Genomic DNA, 22571 nt, shown 5'->3' with positions numbered 1-22571 from the left:
TTTCGACGCATTCACCATAAGCCCGATTCTTGTTGCTTCGCGTTTTAGGCGGTTGAACAAATCTGCCATCGTTTCAAATTTTCTCACAACAATATCCATGTCGTCTGTGATGCAAATAAATTTTCCGGATCTCGTGAAAATCGTGCCTCTACTGTAAAGACGGTTCTCCGCATGACACCTTCAAGTGCAATATTGAATAACAGGCACGAAAGTCCATCGCCTTGTCGTAGTCCCCGATTTTTTACGGTTAGCTTGCAGGGCCTGACACCAACGCCCTAGATTTCAGGAGGACAATAGTGCGCAGTTTAGCAAAAAGTCCTTCTCTGGCACTCGGACGATGATCAGCCGCCCCTGACACGGAGAACATACGCTGTTGTGAGCCGCTCCTAACATGGAGTACAGACGCTCCAGGTTTGCAGCAGCATAAGCAAACCTTCCTTCCCTGTCAGCATACGACAAGAGCTCCCACCGGGGTTGGTTACTCGATCTTCCGTAAAGTTGCTCATACCCCGGCCAGTACCGCGAGGAGGTAGGGATAGGAGTTGCTATTTTATTCCTGTAGGTACGTGAGGTACCAATGCACAGTGGGACGGATTGGGGTTTTAGGAGGAAAGATGGAACTCACGCCTTCAATTGTGATTTTACGTAAAAATTATGTTCTACAAAGTTGTTCCTACTTTAAAAACAATTTTTTTGGTCGGAGCGAAAATTAGGGTGGTCCTTTGTAAAAAAAGATAATCATAATAACTTTTTTATTTTATGAAATATTGGTACAGTTTGTTCTACAAAGCTGGAGATCAGAAAATTTTAAACTGATTTGACCAAAAAAGTTTTTTTCTAGCTCAAAAATTGACCGATTTAGAGCATTTTTCGCTTTTGATGTAGGGTGGCCCTTCAAAAATAGGTTTTTGTGTTTTATTTTTATTATTTCAAGTTTTGTCAGAAAGTTGTCTTCCCATCACTTTTAGAGCTGATTGAAACGCAAACATACAAGATATTTGAAACGAATAGATACAAGAATCTTTTCGTCATGAATATTTAATTTACTTTCATAGACATAATGTATCATCGATACTAATACATACGATATACGAAAGCAAAATGACAAATATGACAAAGAAAGCTCTCAGTTAATAACTGTGGAAGTGCTCTTAAAAACAGTAACCTAAGAATCATAATCTGTTCCAGTTGGAACGTAATGCCAAGAAAAAGAACATTAAAACATTTTTTCTGATGAAGAGTTATAGACTTTTTTATAACAAAAAATAACATTTTATGGGTTTATAGAGCAGGGGAAATAAAAAAAAATCGTTGATATAATTATAGCGTTTTTTTAGCTTAAAATATGAATAAAAATTGTATTATTCGTCGGCTGACTGGATCATAAGTACATAACTGTTAAAAACAGTTTTTGATCATCTTCCAATACAGCTCTACGTATCAAATAATGCATATGATTATATTCCTTAATCTGGACAGTAAAGTCAGCATCGTAATCATAAATCATACTCTTATAATCAACCGTTTCAGGTACGCTTTATCTCCTACGATGCACAAATTACTTGTAAACGGATTTCCGGTAATTAGAAATTCGTTACTCCCAATCAGAATGTTTCCCGATGAGGCTGGTGAATCCCATAATAAAAGTGTTCGAAAGTTTAAGGGGATGACAAATTCAACCGTGAGCCAAATTAGATGTTAGAAGACTATTTTCCTTATTTTTATTGCTGATCTCCTTTGAATATATTCACAAGTACTTTTATATGAATATAAAATGAAATACTTTGTTATTCATATTTAAAGCCGAAAGGAAATTATTATCATGCAAAAAAACTTTCTGTTTGCCTCAAATACATCTACAAGTGAAAAAATGTTTGTTTTTCATGAAAAATGTTTATAACTCTTCATAGAAAAAAATGTGCAGGCCCCAAAATATACGTTTCAATCAGCTCTACAGGTGATGGAATGGCAAATTTGCTGAAATACTTTAAATAAAAAAAAATAAAACACAAAAACCTGTTTTTAAAGGACCACCCTAGATCAATAGCGAAAAATGCTCTAAAACGGTCAATTTTTGAGCTAGAAAAAAACTTTATTGGTCAAATCAGCTTAAAATTTTCTGATCTTCAACTTTGTAGAACAAACTGTACCAATATTCCTTAAAATAAAAAAGTTTTTATGGTTATCTTTTTTTACAAAGGGCCACCCTAATTTTCGCTCCGACCAAAAAAAAAGTTTTTTTAATAGAAACAACTTTGTAGAACATCATTTTTACGTAAAATCACAATTGAAGGCGTGAGTTCCATCTTTCCTCCTAAAACCCCAATCCGTACCACTGTGCAATGGTACGCGATGCCTAGCAATTTATCTACCATATACATATATTATGTCATGCTATATTTTGATATCTTTGAGTCCGTCCTCCTACCCCTTCCTTGCCACGTTTTCTGTATGGTTCTTTAATAATTTTGTAAGGCTTTTCACGCATTCCAAGACCCCCTTCCCTTGTTTTGCATGATCCCTAAAGATCATATATAATGGATATTTCGCTTGAAACAATACATAAAAATGAAATTATGAGGAGGTTATTCATGCGGTGTTGTTTATTCTGCGTAACGTCCTCTTTATTTTGAGCTTTCGGTAACATTTCATCACAATTCACGCATGACTTATGATGTCGACCTAAAAGCCATTGGTACCCGAGTGTGTGCTCGTTGATTTAAAGCAAATGAATGGATCAAGATGAGAACTTTTACCACTGGAAGATAGTGGAGGATCTTCTCTTCATCGTAGCATTGTTTAATAACGTGTGATTCTATTCGTTCGCTCAAAATCAACAATTTACACACTTGGTTACTAGCGGTTTTAGGGCGAGATCATAAATTAAACGAGAATTGTTCTTAGCATTGGGAAATTCGTTGCAACCCACCCAAAATTCAATACTTTGAGAAATGCTGTTGTATACCGTTCAAATCATTCACTTTGCATTGATTGTGCCAATTGGCTCTGTTCGATTCACCAACTCGATTCATTTGAAACCCAAACAAAGTTAGCCTAGGTTATGCGATTATTGACAATCCAATACCTCGATCTGCACCGCTGAGGGATGACCATTTCTCAGCCTTTGGCCAGACAACTAGAAACGTAGCCAATGATGACCGCACCCTTCACTATTAGTTCGGATGTCGAAACGGGAAAGGCAAAGGTGCAAACAGTTTTCCCCTCGGGAACAATTTTCTTCGTCACACAAAGAAGGATTCATTTGTTTGCATTCGGATTCTGTTTACTTCTCGATTCAATTTATCGATTTCTGGTTGTACTGCCAATGCCCAGGGTGCTACTGGTACAATTGTAATAACAAAAGCATGATTCAGATGTAAGGACAAGGATAGGAAAATAATTAATGATTATTTAAAATAGGAAAATTGTACGCTATAATAAGCAAACAGAACATTTCACTACTTCTAATTTAGCGGTTAATATAAACTCGAATTTTGAATAAACGTCAGTCATTTAATAATTGTTTCTGAGCTTGAACATACATTTAATTTCCTGGACAATGTTAGTTTTGCAATTGAACATTTTTTTTATAATTAATTAAGGAGAACCTGGTGCTTTCATGTATTTTAATAAGAATTAAAAATTGATACTTACAATTCATCTTATCCTGAACTATTTTTACAGAGAATTCCTGAAGCCCCATGTTTTGTTAACTATGTAGCCAACGCCAATTTCCAAACGGTATAAATCGTACATTTCTTTTCTCACCTGTTTTTCTTTTCTTGGCTGTTTCCGGTCACACATCTACATACCTACATCTACATCTACATACCTTCAGGGGCCAGAATGCACCTTCTCAGTGGGAGTTACACTCCTTCAGCCAGTAGCGTAACAAAGCGGTGCACACTGGGACTAGGTTCCTAGGGACCCCAAAATCTTCGGTTTGAACATGCAAAATTACGTATCGAGGCACATGAACGTTATATTATTCAAATGATCTATTTTAATGCGCGAGGCCCTAAGAATCATGTCGTCGACATACCATATTCTTAAGCAAGCAATTCAAAGATAAAGGTCCAAATTTAGGTGTTTTCTCCGCGATTCATGTTTTGCTATATTTAGCTAACTCTAAAAGTGAATGACTGCGGCATTTATCTAATTCATTATTCGAAATATTACCGAACATACTTCACACTTAAATTATTTTACGGATTCCTGTGAAATTTCAACAGCTGAACAGTTCGGTAAAATAAATTAACGGATTACGGTAAATTTTTACAGTATACGTACAGTAATTCCGACGAAGATACAGTGTTTTATTTCACCGAACTGTTCAGCTGTTGAGATTACGGTGAAATTCACCGTAAGAGCTTAGTGTGTTTATATGGATCGAATCGTTTCATCCTTATCCGCACTGGGCCCCGAAGACCCTAGCTACGCCACTGCCACAGGCCAACACTACTGGAAATTGGTACCGTCCGATGACCACCGGAGGAACCGCGCCATCATCGGTTGCGTGGCGTGCGAGTGAAAAGTTATTATTAAATATTTTCTCAGCTCTTCTTGCTTCTTCCTTCCGTAAGTCTTTAGTGCGCTACGCAGGATTCCGGTTTGGGTGAAAGTGTGGGGTGGAGAAGGTCCTGGTTGAATGTATGCGTGCAATGTTATGGCCACCAACTTTGGTGGGGCCATTCTCATATCACGCCCTGGCCCGACCAAGCAGTTGTTTATGAGCAGTTGAACCATTGACTACAGTTGCCCTGGAGAGGTTCTACCGCTTTGTGGTTGTTCGTGATTATAGCCATTCCAAGCAAGCCCCCCAAACCCCCGGGCTCCAGTTGCATTCGGTATAGTCGGTAAGTCACTGTTTGAGGTGGCAGGAAAACTGTTGAAGCTGGAGGAAGACGTACATTAGCGAGTGGCGTATCGGAGGTTTTGTTACTGGTGCCTTCCCGCTTTGGGTTGGTAATGTAGACATTTCCACAATAATAAAATTAAATTGCACCTTCGGGAACATCGTTTCAAGACTGGTCAATAATTTTCGTTTGGGGTGCTTCATAAATTATGTAGAATATGTCTTCCACTAACATAAATTTCCTACCTCTGTTTAATGCCATTATAGGGGGAGAAATTGATGTTAAACTATCATTTTTTAAAACACTACGACTAATTGTATAAACAGAACCCCAATCCCAGGTATCCAGCAAAGTTGTAGCATAGTTCAAGAACTCTTCACAATGGCCATTTATAAATTCATTTGTTTCGGCATTATATGGCAACACTTCTCGTTTCCATGACAAGAATGGCTGATCATTGTCCGACTGCCAGCGCAGAACTCTAGCTAATCAGTGTAGAATGTTTGGAACAGAGACTGTCCATCATTTTAGTGTTCTTATTAGCACTTCCACAGATATTAAATGAGAGCTTTCTTTACCAACAGACCTCTCCTCCCAGCACCTTCTTCCAGCACTCCTTCCATAGCGATACACCAAAATATAACCAGAACAGACAGAATTACAAATCTAACACGTTCTGTTTGATGGAAGACATTGATATTATCGTCGTCATTATCTAATGGAGGAACTGCACCCAAATCTATCCGTCATCAACAATGTTCAGACTGACGACTGTCTTCGTGCGGCCTAAAGAGGCTAAAGTAACCAGAGATCGGATCTTTATACACATATAATCTCAAAGTCGAAATACTTCTTTTTGAGGACTACTGGAGTACAGTGTACGCACGGTAAATGACTGGGCATGGCGTACCATACCATACCTTGCGTACCTGCAGGAATAAATAGAACCCTTTGTGTGGTTCTTAGCCTCTTGTCGAGCAACTCCTATCCCTACCTCCTCGTGGTACTGGCCTGGGTCGAGTAACCCGGTGGAAGGTCAGGAACCTAACCCCGGTGGGAACTTTGGTCGTATGCTTCCAGGGAAGGGGGGGGGGGGGTTGTGTTTGTTCCTGCAAACATGGAGTTCCACCTGGACTAGGGTTTTCAAATTTCCCGGGATTTGATTTCCCGGGAAACGGGAAATAAATTTTCCATTTCCCGGGAAATCCCGGGATCCCGGGAAATTTTCAAAAACGTGAAAATTAAGCAAATTTGATGTTTTATTTTTAATTATTCATATATTTGTTATTTTTTTTTATACCAGTCAACTTGTACGGTACCTACATTCTATTTTTTAAGTAATTTATTCATGTTTCTCAAAAAAATCTATCGATTTTGTTGTGTACGCTAGGTTTCAGAACAACACAAATTATGATATTGAGTCCATATGGAGATTATTTTTGACACATCGTATGAAGTTCAAATAATATGTACAGGACGGACTCGATTATCCGGAGTTTGTTCTTTGACATTCTTGTTTTTGCATAAATTTAATTTGGTATTGCAATATACAATATGAATGGTTTTGCAGCTTTGGATGTAAGTAAAAAAGGGGGTTTGAAAAAGAGGTTTTTTGTATGCCGGTCAAAATAATTTCTTCCCAAGACCCCTAGTGTTCCTAAAAATAACTTCTGGCTACGCCACTGCATTATACAAACAAAACAACGAAAAAATGTAATATTTAAGTTCTTTTAATGCAGATTTTCTTTTTTCTTTTAATGATTCGATTATTAGGAAGATTCGATAATCCGGAGTGAAAAAAAATGATACAACGGATAATCGAGTCCGACCTGTACCAACATTAAATTGAACCTTCCAAACACTAGAATAAAAACCAACTAGAGTCTAACGATGGAAAATGTGACGGTTAAATCAATGAAAACTTTATGAGCGTACTCAATTCATGGATGATCCCTCGAAAAATCCTGTATTTTGTATAGCATTTAATCTATTTTGGAAAAAAAACATATCGTCAAAGAGCTATCAATTTTATCAACAGCTATTTGATTACAAAAAAAAACAACAACAAATCAATATCCAAGTATAGCTAGTGATCTAGCAAGATAATTGCATTGGTAAGACTGATATTTAAAGTAAATTATACGATAGTTTAGGTTTGAAAATGGATGGTCAATCCTTTTTCAATAGATCTACCCGGGAAATACAGAAATCCCGGGAAATACGAGAATCCCGGGAAACAGGAAATTATTTCCCGGGAAACGGGAATCCCGGGAAATATCATTTCCCGGGAAATGTTCCCGGGATTGAAAACTCTAACCTGGACTGAACATGTCTGTACTCCATTTTGGGAGCGGCTCAAGACAGCGTCCCCCGGTAGGAATTTTGGTCGTTTGCTGACAGGGAAGGGAGAGGGTTTGCTTTTGCTCTTGCTTCTGCAAACCTTGAGCGTCTGTACTCCATGTTAGGAGCGGCTCACAGCAGCGTCTGTTCCCCATGTCAGAGGCGGCTGATCATCGTCCGAGTGCCAGAGAAGAACTCTAAGCTAAACTGCGCCCTATGGCCCTCCGAACATTTAGATGGAATGGTCCTCTGGTAATCTAAGAGGTTGGATACCGATACACCTAGAGATCACCACAGTAGACAAAATCACAAATTGACTTCGTTCTGAATGATGGACGGCACTTCTGCTACATTAGGCGGCATCCATTTATTACGTAACGCTAAAATTGGAAATTTTCGACCCCCTCCTACCCCCTCCGTAACGCTTTTTGTATGGAAATTTTTAAAATTTTGTATGAGTCGTAACGCTCGAGCCTACCCCCTCCCCCCTTCGAGCGTTACGTATTTTGTGGATGCCGCCTTATCGAAATCAGGACGTATCGTGGCGCTTACATCGACTCTGACCACTATCTGGTGATGGTTAAACTGGGCCCAAAACTCTCCGTCGTCAACAACGTACGGTACCGACAGCCGCACCGGTATGACTTAGAGCGGCTTAATCAACCGGTTGTCGCAACTGCGTACGCGCAACACCTCGAGGCTGCATTACCGGGAGTGGGCGAGCTGGATGAAGCCCCTCTTGAGGACTGCTGGAGTGAAAGCAGCCATCAACAATGCAGCTGAGAGCAACGTCGGATACGTGGGACGGAATCGACGGAACGATTGGTTCGACGAGGAATGTAGGCAGTTTCTGGAGGAGAAGAATGCAGCGCGGGCGGTCATGCTGCAGCAAGGGACCCGGCAGATTGTGGAATATTATAGATGGAAACGGCAACAGCAGACCCGCGTATTTCGGGAGAAAACACGCCGCTTACGGAGTGCGAGGAGATGGAACAACTGTGCCGGTGTGCGGTCTCAAGAAGCAGTTAAGTTCTATCAAAAGCTCAACGTATCCCGCAAAGACTTCGTGTTGCGAGCCGAGATGTGCAGGGATAAGGATGGGAGCATATTGATTGAAGAGCGTGAGGTGATCGGGGGCCAAGATAGCCGTAGAGGTAAACGCGCAGCTATTCAGCTTGACCAAGCTGAGGGTCGTGGGTTCGAATCCCACCGGTCGAGGATCTTTTCGGGTTGGAAATTTTCTCCACTTCCCAGGGCATAGAGTATCTTCGTACCTGCCACACGATATACACATGCAAAAATGGTCATTGGCATAGTAAGCTCTCAGTGAATAACTGTGGAAGGGATCATAAGAACACTAAGCTGAGAAGCAGGCTCTGTCCCAGTGGGGACGTAACGCCAGAAAGAAGAAGAAGGTGATCGAAAGGTGGAAGCAGCACTTCGACGAACACCTGAATGGCGCTGAAAGCACAGGCAATGAAAGACGAGACAACGGAGGAAATGCCTTCGCCAGTACTGCGGGCGATGGAAACCAACCCTCCTGAGGGAGGTTAAGGATACCATGCCCACACAGTTACGGATCACCCACAGTGACGGATCACTTTGGCGTTCAACATCGGATAACTCTCTCAAAACATAAACGTTGACCTAAAACATATTTTTCCCATGTTATACTATTTGTCTTCTAACATTTGTAATGTTAAGCACAATATTCACCGCTAAATAACGGTGTATTTAACAAATGTTTAGTTGGTACCACACAGCTATCATTATATGGTTGTTTTCTGTAAGAAGTGCCGTCAGCATTCATAAGCTCCCACAGGTGGTAAAATTCAAATGTTAAAGCATGTTTTATGCTCGTTCGCTTCGATTTAGTATGAATTCATCTCTGGAAAACATTTTTCTCGATTGTTGATTCTAAATACCGAATATTAGCACTTCTAACTAGTGATCCATAATATGGACTAGGAAATGATTGTTTACCACGGTTATGGATCACTTCCAAATAATGTAGATTTCTGCCATTTTAAGCATTGGATTCAACATTTTCAGACAATAGCACTAAGGATAAAACTAATAAAACAACAAGGTTTGTAAATTTCATTTTTTAACAAACAAAAATGGATGGAAAACTTGGCGTGGAGCGAAAACAGTACTTAAGTGAGACTACTACAATGCAGTATCACAACAAAAATGGCATTTTACCCTTGTTTCCAGCTCTAACACTGCTGTTTTTTGCAGTAATATGTGACATTTTGATAACTTTCGCCAAATCATGCAATACAGATGCATTGAGTTGAAAATCTCTTGATTTTGCGCACTGATCCATAATATGTCACAATTTGATCCATAATATGTAACCGATACAATTTTTAATTTTTATGCAATCCTATGTAAACATTGCACTCAAAACAGTTTACTAACCGAAGTTCCAATTTGAAACGATTCAATTCGTGCTTTTAAATTACAATTTTATGTTTTCCATATCGTTTTATTGAATTTTATAGGTTGGATTCCACACTATTTGATCCATAACTGTGGGGTCATGGTACCATTCACCAGCTCATGAACAATAAAGCTGCTGATAAGGATGCTATCGGAGCTGAACATATAAAGATGGGCCCGGAGAAGCTGGCCATTTGTCTATACCGGCTGATAGTCACAATTTGGGAAACAGAGCTGCTGGATCGTAAAATGGAAGCAGTATTTCGATGAATACATGAATGATGCTATGATCTCAGGCAATGAGGGTCAAGAAAACGAGGGATTTTCTACGTACTGACTGCAGACGATGGAATCCAACGTTTCGACTCATTGGATTCCATCGTCCGCAGTTAGTACAGTCACCCCACGCAGTTGAATCACCCACAATTTATGAATCAGCTGACTTCAAAAGACAAAATTATTATCAAACTTGTCACAAAACATCACGGAATTATATTTACTGATAAGAAACTATGTGCAAAAATAATTCTGTGATGTTTCGTGAAAAGTTTGATAATAATTTTGGCTTTTGAAATCAGCTGATTCATAAATTGTGGGTGATTCAACTGCGTGGGGTCACTGTACGTAGAAAATCCCTCGTTGCTGTGATATCATTCATGTATTTATCGAACTACTTTCACAGATGTTAGGGATGCCTTTCGAAAGCTTAAAAACAATAAAGTTGCTGGTATGGATGTTATCGGATCTGAACTCATAAAGATGGGTTTATAAAATGCTGCCTTTTTGTATAACAGCTACCGGAAGAAGTGAAAATAAGGAAAAATAAACCTTATCATCAGAAAAGCGAATAATTGGATGTGGATAACTTACGAACAAACCCCATTATAAACACTAACAACATGTTGTCCACGATCATTTTTTTTTGTATGTTATCTGAAGCAAACAGGTTCGTAGGAAATCATCAAGCAGGATTCTTTGACAACAAATCAATGAAAAGTGTCTAGTATATCAGATCTCAACACAATACCTTTTCATCGATTTCAAGGAGGCATACGGTAGTATTGACCACAGCTAGGAAAAATCATGGACCAAAACCCGGGGAGATCTACCCCGTTACCCCGAATTCCTGAAAATTTTCCATGAAATGCTAAGGAAATTTTTCAGAAATTATTGGAGGGATGAAAAAATCCTGGAGATATTTCTATACGATGAAATACATAAATATATTTAACATAAATAACATATTTCTAAACTGATGAAATACATAAAGTCTTGGAGGAACTAAATGAATATTGGCAGTAGCGTTTTTATTTTGGGTTTGAACACTGAATAAATTTTCCAAGTAGAAATTGCTCCAAAATAATTTAAAAAATCTTCGAAGAATTTTGGGAGCAATTCCTGGGATATTTTGTGCGGTAATTCTTGATGTATTTGTAAATATTCTATATTTCTCGTCCATCGATTCGCAGCCATATGTATTCCCTGCGGAGGAATCACTTGGAACGCTGGCCGGACGCTCTCAAAGTGACACGACTTGCCTCACCAAGAAACTAATGCAGTACTGACGAGTCAACACCAAGCGTTGGTCCATGCACTCACCGTCATGGCAAACACAGCCACACTCCGAACGCAGCACACGCATACATTTGCAATGTATGGTTCTGCTAGTGTTGCATGTGAGGGGAAGGACATTAAACGTGTTCAGCTCTGTGTACACCTCACATCCTCCCTCTTCTCCGAAGAAAAATAAAATCAAACGTACATAAAGTCATCAATTTTCCCAAATTTGAGTTTAATGGATCATTGAAGGTAGTTTTTGCAAGTGCTCACCGCATCAAAACAAAGACGCCACTGTATATGGGATTTCACATTGTGACAGCATTGCTGTTCTGTCAAACACACAAGGCTACGGTGGCGCTATCTATGCTTTCCATAGCGGCCGTTTTGGTTATTTTAATGATCCATTGTCTCATTATGGCACACATAATGCATGAATACTTTTCGTTTCATATTGACTTCGCAGCACTAAACCACAGACAAACAGACGTCTCACTCTCATCATTGTGCATCGACCACCTTTTTAACGGTTGATTCAAAAATATGGTAGGTGGCCAATCCGCCACCTGCAGCGCTCGCATCGTTTTTGTTCGCGTTTGACATTTACACACTACCGCCATCTGTTGGCCTGTCGGCCAAACAAACCGATTTTAGCATTGGGCGTACATGTCTTCGTGACTATGATTTTGATCGAGATTTGTTCTAAGTGTTACGTCTGTTTGTCTGTGACTAAACCGTATTCGCACCTGCTCACGCGATGCGAAGTTTTCTGAATGCGAAGCTAATGTCAAAGTCGAAACAATGGGACGGCGGCTGTGACGACTCCGGGCGGCTTTGACAGATGTAAATAAGCGGCTAAACTGACCTCTTACACACTAAGTCATTATTAACGAACTTCAATGAAATGTTATACAGCTGGTGAAATTAATATTTCTGACGTCGAAATTTCACTGAAAACTGTTTTATTTTTATCAATTATGATGTGTGTTACTCTAATTTGGCAAGTAATATTGATAATCTTTGTGAAGTCTCATTTATTTTGATGCATGTGGTGTAAGAAATAAAGAGAGTTTTTATACTTTGTTCTGAGCAATTTTCTCTAACTGTGTAAATAAGTTCGCAGCTCTAAACAGAACTGCGATCGCATTCAGGATTTTACCAAAAAATACAATATGTCAACTATTTTTAAGGGGGGGCTCGTAGCCTCGAGGTTACGGTTTCGCTTCGTAAGCGGAAAGTCATGGGTTCGATTCCCAATCCCCCCACACAAAAAACTCCGTCCAGCCACCAGAAGACGCCGCACGAAGGACTGTGTATAGGGGAACACATCCATCCTTCGTCAGTATCGGATGGTGACTGAGACACACTGACCCTCTTTGTAGGCTGTTGCCTCACACGACACATATACATGGCAAAATGAACCACCGCACACCAATGGACTTCGATATGGATATGGATTGGACCAACGGCAGCACTCTCGGTATGAGAGAAATAGCAATAAGAACTAGGATATAAATAGATTCTGTATATATGATCCTCGGCATAGTAGTGGCCAAGTGCACAGAGTGCCTAACAAATAAATAAAAAAAAAAACAATTTTTACACTGTTAAATAGTTTTCACCCTATGAGGTATGTACTGTATTTCCTCAAATTTTGGTAAACCCGATAAAAACAATTGACATTTCAAAACGACTCGCTTTTTAGGCTACTTGGTTTTTTTTTTATTTCGAACAATGTCAGTAAAGCTGTTATTTCGTAAAATGGCTTATAGTCACTGTCAGAGTCAATACCGACAGCGAGCGAGATTTTTTTTTTTGCAAGCATGCACATCAATTCTATTAACAGTAAGATTCAACGATATATTGACTGTTTTATGAAAAACTTACGACAATTGACACGCCACCATCCTGTCCATAACTTGTTATTGAATTCAGCTTTTTTGAAGAAAACATCGTTTCTAAACAGCGTTGCGAGAATATCAAATTCACATATGTTATGGCCTTTTGGTGCGTCATCACAAAATAGCTTCTTTTAAAATCATTTACATATTGTTATGATAGTATTGGTATTTGCAGCATCAATGAAATACAACTGCTCATCACCTGATTTTATGGATAATTTATACGAAGAAAAATGCTTCCGATGATATTTCAATATTTATTCAACACTTTCAGATGCAGGGTTATCAGTTTAGCGACAAAAGACATGAGATTTATATTCTCAAAAAAAAAAAATCTCCGATCTTATGCCGCATTTCATTGCCTCACCCAGCTACACTTGTAAATAGAAAGTGCTTACCTTTTCCCTTGTAACTTTCGTTAAAGAAACACATTTTAAACGGGAATCAAATATTTATAAAGTTTTATGAACCGCAACACTCAAAACTAATGTCTGCGATTGTCTCAAATTACAGAAACCATCTCTAAGAGGCATAAAACCATACCAAGAGTTTATAAATTTGGACCACCCTAAATCATGACAAGCTCCACAGTGCGATGCGTCGGGACGCGTCTATTGTGTGTGCACAATTAACGCGATAGTTGAGCGCAAAGTTGCTAACTGTAAAATCGTAGCATTTAATGTGAATTGATCACAAAAATCATTGAAATTTTATTAAATCAGTGACCTTGTGATGAAAAACTATTTGCAAAATGATAAGTTTTTATATGCAGTAAATGTTGCGAAAACAAGCATATAACAATTGGTAGAAAAATCTGTCACCAGCCACCTGACAACACCGTCATCTCTTGCAAACATAAACCGTGCCGGTACATAACAAAAATATGCGATAAATCCAATAAAAACAGAGAAATTCCGTTGCCTTTCATTAGATCATAATGTTTTCTTTTGATATGTGCGATTGAAGAGTACATTTTGATTTCCATTACTCGTCAATCTACTAAATTTCCCATGTGTTTACATTTGTTTAACACAAATCTTATATTTTTTTGTTTATTCGATTTGAAAATGTACATAAAAAAAGCGACACTACTACTACTATTACATCCATGATGATTCTAATGATTCTTTGTGTTACACGCCGTTTCCCCTTTTGCTAAAGATTTTCCACGCCTGAGTTGTAGCTCACGTAACATAACAGCCAAAACATCATCAACGAGTTGACTCATTGGGCGGTATCAATAAAATGTATTAAAGTTAAGCGCTTTTTCTTCATCTAATATAAACCATAACATTTGGTTTTGACAGATTTCCGGAGTTTTATAATTAAATAATTTGGTGGTATCAGCGTGAGCAATTGATTTTGCATCAAAATCTCATACGTGAGTTTTCCTTAGCAGATCTCAAATGAGTTTGCTCTCGCAGGAGAACTCAATGTTTGAGAACAAGCTTATAAAACACTACCGACTTTGCGCAGTTTCGATTACATGATCATCATGCTTGCTATTTATGCCGACAGATATCAGCCTGAACAATTAACATTCAATATGGAAGATCGCTGCTTAAAAACAGGGAACTTACAAGGCTGTCAATCTACATACATTTCGGCGCTTCCTCACATCGTTTTTGTACTTCGCGTTTTGGTACCCACTTTCTGGTCAGTTTGCCCTAAACTTGCTCCTGATTTTCGAGTATACGGCTCATACGCTGCTAGTGCTAGATTCTGGCAATTAAAGGTATTGCATTAATTCGTCGTATTCGATGAAGCTTTTCATTTGTTCATCATTTTGTTTCTTGTTTTACGCATCAGCGAGATATCATTGATGTATTTCTGCGAGTGACACTTTTTCGTAGTTCTGAACTCTTTTTTCTTGGTTCTCATACATGCCACCATATGTTCAAGTTTCAAGCAAATAAGCCTATGTTGGATTCTCTGATCAATGTATGATAATTGCCACCAGATATCGATCATGCCTCATTGAAGGCCGTATGCGACACACAGGAATGAAAAAAAAGTTCAAGTATCTGTTTTGATGCCAAATGAATCATCGTTGGTTGACTTTGGCCTTAGGCATTTATTGTCCTTACTGAATCCACCACATATGATCATTTTCCCCCAAACCTTTTTTTCAGATAACAGATATGCTGTCCATTGTTCTTCACACATTCTAGAACAACGTTTTCAACAGGGGATCTGCAGACCTTCGTTCGCTTTGTTCGCTGAAACGAGCACCTTACAGCAAGACGTTTTTCAGTAGTTATCAAGGTTGGGAAACAATGCGCTAGAAGTTAAATTTTAGTACATTTAACTACTGGATGGTTGTCTTTACACACCACAGAATCCATTATTGGCTGTCATAACGACACGTTTTCTTATTAGCATTCATTATGCACTGGCTTCAGACAGTTGTTCTGAAACGCTATTTTTCTCAGATGGTTTTTGATGGATGTCTCGACACGTCAATTTCTTGGAAGGTTATCATTACACTTCCATATGTTGGGTGATTTTCATTACGCATCTTATTTTGACGGGTTTCATTACACGTCTTCGGCGTTTTTTCATTACACGCCATTTCATTGGAAGTTTTTCGTTATCCTTACATATCTCGGGTGATTTTCATTACGTACCCCATTTGACGGTTTTTATTAACGGTTTTTCTTTACTCACCATTTTCTTAGAAGCTTTCCATTGCACTTACACATTTTTGGCGGTTTTCATTACACACCCTATTTGACGGTTTTCTTTACTCGCCATTTTACTGGAAAGTTTTCATTACACTTTCATATCTCGGGTGGTTTTCATTACGCACCCTATTTGACGGTTTTCATTACTCGTCATTTGCTCGGAAGGTTTTCATTACACTTCCATGCTCTGGGTGGTTTTCATAACACACCCTATTTGACGGTTTTCATTAGTCGCCATTTTCTTGGAAGGTTTTCATTACACTTCCATACTCTGGGTGGTTTTCATTACGCACCCTATTTGACGGTTTTCATTACTCGTCATTATCTCGGAAGGTTTTCGTTACACTTCCATACTCTGGGTGGTTTTCATTACGCACCCTATTGACGGTTTTCATTACTCGTCATTTTCTCGGAAGGTTTTCATTACACTTCCATTTCTCGGGTGGTTTTCATTACGCACCCTATTTTTCTGTTAGGTTTTCATTACTCACCATTATACACCACAAGTTGTTCGATACGCCACTTCGGTTGATTGCTCCTCTTTGCACCTTTAAACTGATTTTTTGGGAACTGCGGTTCAGTTTTAAAAGCAATTCCAAGTGATTCTTTCCGCTTTTTTGCTCAGGGAAATAACAACAACAACGATGAGCTCCTGGCAGGATCGCCAATGTAAATATTCTATATTTCTCGTCCATCGATTCGCAGCCATATGTATTCCCTGCGGAAGAATCACTTGGAACGCTGGCCGGACGCTCTCAAAGTGACACGACTTGCCTCACCAAGAAACTAATGCAGTACTGACGAGTCAACACCAAGCGTTGGTCCATGCACTCACCGTCATGGCAAACACAGCCACACTCCGAACGCAGCACACGCATACATTTGCAATGTATGGTTCTGCTAGTGTTGCATGTGAGGGGAAGGACATTAAACGTGTTCAGCTCTATGTACACCTCACAGTATTAGTTCCAAAAACGAATTAAAGTATTTCTGAAAAACTGCAAAGAGTGCTTTTCAAGAAATTCCTGAATAATTTCTCGAAATAATGTTTACACGAATCTCATTTATTCTAGAATAGACTCTGTCTATTCTTGTTATTTTTCTAGAAAATTGTTTTATATTTTTATTTCCTTGGAAAATTTTCAAGGTTTCTCAATGTAAAATTTGGAGAAATGTTAACAAGAATTTCGGAAGAAATCTTGTAAAAAATCCTGAGCGAATTTTCATTGTAATTCTGATAATGGACTGCTGAAGAATTTTCTGGAGCAAATTTCTCCTTGCATATCTTAAGAAATCGTTTGAGGAAGTTCTTGACGAATTCTTGTGAGAATTGTTAGACTATGTGCTAGATGAATCTATGTAAACAATTCTGTAAGAATCCCAGGAAAAATCTTTGTACGTATTCCTGAAAAATAATCTGAATCAACCTCTAGAAGAATTTCTGAAGATGTCATCTCTGGAGCCTCGATAATTTTCATCAATATTCATTGCAATGCGTAAAAGGAAAAGGGACTATCGATACTTTTTTTGTGTAAGAAAAAGACTTTCGACACCTTTTTTCACCTTTGTTCACGTTTAAGAAGTATTGTTTGGTACTTTTAAAAAATGTATGAAATAATAGTTATAGCTTGGTCCAGGATATGGCTCGTAATAAAATGTTTTCGAACCAGTTCCTGGCTTCCTGAGGCTCAAGTTATAGAAGACCCCTAATGATTGATATTTTAGAATCCAAAACCACTCTATTCTCGTCTAAAGTGTTTTCAGACTACCCTTATTGAAACTAAATTTTTAATGTTATGTGAAATTTTTACCAAGATTTAGGGGCCCCTAAGAACCCGGGGCCCGGTGCGGACCGCACTCACCGCACCCCCCTAGCTACGCCACTAACACCCCGAATGTCATTACTCCGAATTGCAACATCATGGGGTCAAAACTTGTTATACAGCGTATAGTGTAAAACATACCGGGTACGTTTTTCAACAATTCCAGTCAATTGGTTTGCTTCGCAGATAAAATGTACATTGACGGCCAAACAATTGGAAAGATGACAGACTTGAAACGCGAGTCATCAAAAGTTGAGTGGTAATGAATGTGTCAAAGATAGAGTACATTCGAGAAGCCACATCTTTGCACAATCAGAGTTCTTCATTTATTACGTAACGCAAAAAAAAATTTTTTTTTTGATCAGCTCCATGCCTCAATCCACATCAGTAAGTCAACCATTACAATAATAGGATTGATAAATCATAGATTTTCTATTTTGAGTACATTTTTCATGTACATAAGGGATCAACCATAAAATACGTAACGCTTTAGGGAGAAAACATTGATTTAATAGTATGCCACAATGCCACATAGCACTTAAAATAAACAGAAAATTCCTCAATAAAAGCGTAAAGAGGAACAAAACATGTTCAAAATATATTATTTATAAGTTATTAATTAAAAAGTAGTACATAAATTTTTAATAATTGATAAAATTAAAAATATGTTCTGATATTATTTATACGCATGGCCAAAAACCACTTAATTGGGTGAAATTGTTTTCCATAACTATTAAATTTGGTAGAAATAACAAATAAAGTTAAATTAAAATAGAAAAGTAATCGTTCTCATGATGCATTTCAAATTTCATCCCCGTCTGTGTTCAATTTTGAATTCGTATTTCAAAATTAAAAAAAATAATAAAAATAAATAACATAATTAATCCTCTTATGCAATTACGTAATTTAAGATTGATCTTTTTTGATAAAATGATAAATCATTTGTTTGATCGTTTTAGTTGCTACTCTCTAGGAAAATGTTTGAAACGTGTAAGAAAAGTTTTGATTTATGTTTTGTTTTGATAGGTCCCACTTACCCCGCGTAAAAGGATATTTTGGGGTGAGTTAGACCATCGAAAATTTCATATGAAATGGAAACAAAATACCGGTTTATTATTAGCAGCTTGTAATATTACTTAAAATTGTAGCTTACAATTTGAAATTCGATTTATAACACATGTATTTTTTTGCGAGTCAATGCAAGACGTGAAATATTTTATAATAGCGTCGATGGGGGTGACAATGGGTCTAGGGGGTGAGATTGGGTCATAACGGAAAAATATTTTTCAGACATATTTCAGCTAATAACGCTGATATAACTAAAATTATTAATTCATATATTTGAGAACATGTTATCACACATAATTAATCACAATAAACATTTTTAGAAATAGTAGTTTTTGTTTAATATGTCAATAAACTTGTATGTTGAAACTAGAGAAAATTTACAACACTAAATTTCTCCTGTGCAAAGTATCACGCATGTACTTTAACCTCTATGGTTGAAAGTCTTTTCAATACACTTCACTCGTATTTTCCGGGATCTATTTAATTGTGCTTTAACCTCTAAGGTTGAAAGTCTTTTCAATACACTTCACTCGTATTTCCCGGGATCTATTTAATTTTTCCACAAAAAATTGTTTTTGGTACGGTGTCTTAAACATGAAAAATTGGGGTGAGGTTGGGCATGCAAGAACGATTGTGAATGAAATCACTAGCCTACATTTTTGGGGTTTTACGGTGCCGTGCCTACTCTTTCCTCATTAGAATGTGTTCATTCTTTCTAAATACAGTATCGCTGAAGCATCAAACAAGTCTACTTGAGGAGTTCGTGCATTGAATAACAATGCAACGCATTATGACAACTTCTCAAACCAGCAACTGTTTTTCGTACGCAGCAACATCGTAAAATTTATAATTTATTAGTGTTTTTATAATATAGAAACATCTCTCGGAAGTGAGTAGTGTTTGTTCCGTTGAATCTGTTGCATGCTCCTTTGAGGGCGAGCGGTGGAATCTGGATCAATTGTGTCCAGTTCGCGTTTTTTGGAAGAAAAAAACAAAAACAAAGTGTCCGAGTGAAAAAATCGACGCGTCAGTAGTGTTTGATCAGTTGAATCTGTTGCATGCTCCTTTGTGGGTGAGCAACGGAATCCGGATCGTGTCCGGTTCGCATAGTAATCGCACTATCGGTATCGATCATTCGTGTATATGTTCACGTATTCATTTAAAAATATATCTTTATCGTTTACCAAAACGAATCCTTTCCCTTATCCATAGTGTTTTCTTGTGGAAGTGCAGAGGACTCCTCGGCTTCCATAAAGCAAGTAACACGTCAACATTTCCCTCCCATTCCCAGATTGACCTGCATTCGGACGCAGCTGGCATTGTTTGCTATAATAATGAGAGCACCAGTAGGGGAAGGGGTGGTAAAATGAACACCTTAAGGATATCCTCTTGTTTCTGATAGAAAAACGAGGAATATGTGGTCGGGGTTCTGCTAAACCGCACCAAGTGCCATTTTTTCCCAAATTGAGTTTTTTACACCAAAGGACTTAAATAATCATAACCTCTCTACTATAAAAATATCGAGTGATTTGAACAATCCCTTGTAATCTTAGATCACACATTTTGTTTGGAAGGACACGTAAAATTATAATTTTGTTCAGCCAGAGTGAACCATAAACCAACGCACGTCATCAGAGGGAATTCATTTTTCAGATATAAAGCTATATTTTTCCGATTTCCTTTTATATTCTTACAATGGGCAGCAATTAATTAATTAAAATTAAATGTTGTTTCGTCAGCGTTGATCTATTTTCTTTGAAATGTTATCCAGCCACACCGCACTAAATACTGTTTATCTGAAAATCACATTTAGACATGAAGTAAAGGCATTGACATGCAATAAATACTTGCATTTGCTTGTTATATAATATGTTTATCAATTCACACAGAAGCCGTAATGAAAAAAACGAATTAATTTAATCTGATACTGTGTGAACAACTCAGGTGGACTTGGTGCGCTTTAGTTGTTCAGAAAATGGCATTATCGCCAGCAAACCCCGTCAGACAAAGTGCACATTACCTGATTCAAGTTTATCACCACTCCTTCAAGAAGTGAAGTTGACCTTGTGGTAGCACACTAGATTACCAATCAGAAGGAACGAGTTCGTATCCCGATGAAACTTTTTTTCTGTTGTTCTATCCGATGGTGATGGAAATCAAACAACTTTTAAATTATGTGGTTATTTTTATATTGCAGTAAAACATCAGCAGGTTAATGTACATCTGAAATGATGGTTATTCCTGGTGAACACTTCACGCATTGAACTGTGAACTTGATCAGCAAAGTTGCACCAAATGGGAGCAACTTGGTGCGAATTCATGGTTTTCTTCGATCATTAGGATCTATGTATGAATACGTGAGAACCTTGATTCAATACATACGAATCCTTCCCATAAACACTTGTGACATGGATTCCAACATGCATGGTGATGATAAAAATCTCCAATTTTACTTGTGTTGTTGAAACACATCCAACCACACCGAACCAAGAACCATATTTTTCAATTTTTGTTCAGCCAGAGTGAACTGAGTGGTTCATATTGTTTAATGCAGTCCAATTACATCGTTAATTTTTGATGATTTACTAGTATATTTACTCTCGGTGTACTTAGTGAACACTGTTAATCGTATGTGAGCGATAAAAAAAAATATTATCGTCCGCGATAAACTAGTACAGGAAAAGACTTTAAAGTAAAATATCTCGGAATAAAGATTTTGGCACTTGGTGCGGTTTAGCAGAACCCCGACCATGTATATTCCCCTACTTACACATTGAAGATGCTACTGATGCTGAGTAGCATCTGTTGGTTCCCTGTGTAAGTACAGCTGTTCTTGCAATAACGGAGTAGCAACTGCGGGCGGTCAATCATACTCATACTCATGCTCATGCTATAGAAATATCTCTCGGAAGTACAAATGAGTTGAATCGCTGAAATACCGGGAATATGACGTCAACACCTGCCTGAAAAGGGCCCAGATAGCCGTAGCGGTAAACGCGCAGCTATTCAGCATGACTAAGCTGAGGGTCGTGGGTTCGAATCCCACCGGTCGAGGATCTTTTCGGGTTGGAAATTTTCTCGACTTCCCAGGGCATAGAGTATCTTCGTACCTGTCACACGATATACACATGCAAAAATGGTCATTGGCATAGTAAGCTCTCAGTGAATAACTGTGGAAGTGCTCATAAGAACACTAAGCTGAGAAGCAGGCTCTGTCCCAGTGGGGACATAACGCCAGAAAGAAGAAGAAGAAGAAGAAGAAGAAGAAGCTGCCTGAAAAAAAGCCGCACCGAAATTCAACAATTTGCGAAGGTTTAAAATTATCAATGTCTCAGTACACGTTTGGGGAAACTAAATGGGGATGAGACTTTGAGGACAAAACAAGAAAATTTATGTAAACTTGACGATAACTGCTGGGTTTACATTTTTTTTCATAACTTTCATTTTTTTTGTATAATTGTACTTTTACGTGGGTTTATCATACTTGTGAAACATCAATATGTCTTTTTGTCTTGTTTGCATTGTATTTCATCAATATTTCGCAGCTGTGAATGGTTTTGCAATCATATTCACAAATAAAAAGTTCTTTCAATTACAGTGACCCATTGTCACCCTCTATGTCCTCTATGGGGTGAGCATTGGGAAATTTTTCATGCACCTGTAGTACCGTAGTGAATAAACATTTTTCTTTAATTTATGCAACAGCTGTTAATGTACCATCAAAGTACATACAAACCAAATTTAAAATTTATTGGAGTTGAATTGCAATAGTTATTCAAAAAACAATTCCGACATATCCTTTTTGGACCCATTCCCACCCCAACGACGATATTGGCCGCAAAATGCTGCCTTGAGGAACAACATCTCTTAAAGGAAGTCTTTCAAGCTTGGCGTTTT

The 22571-nt window shown here is 38.1% G+C and overlaps 1 protein-coding gene across 2 annotated transcripts in view; it reads left to right on the top strand.

Annotated features, from left to right (window-relative positions):
• LOC5568335 (DNA-binding protein D-ETS-3) overlaps positions 1–22571 on the top strand; it is a 306381-nt gene that overhangs the window by 202348 nt on the left and 81462 nt on the right. The gene's annotated exons all lie outside the window — the stretch shown is intronic.

This window comes from Aedes aegypti, chromosome 2 (assembly GCF_002204515.2).
Source record: "Aedes aegypti strain LVP_AGWG chromosome 2, AaegL5.0 Primary Assembly, whole genome shotgun sequence".
Classification (NCBI taxonomy): Eukaryota; Metazoa; Arthropoda; class Insecta; order Diptera; family Culicidae; genus Aedes; species Aedes aegypti.
This window is presented reverse-complemented; position numbering and strand designations above follow the sequence as displayed.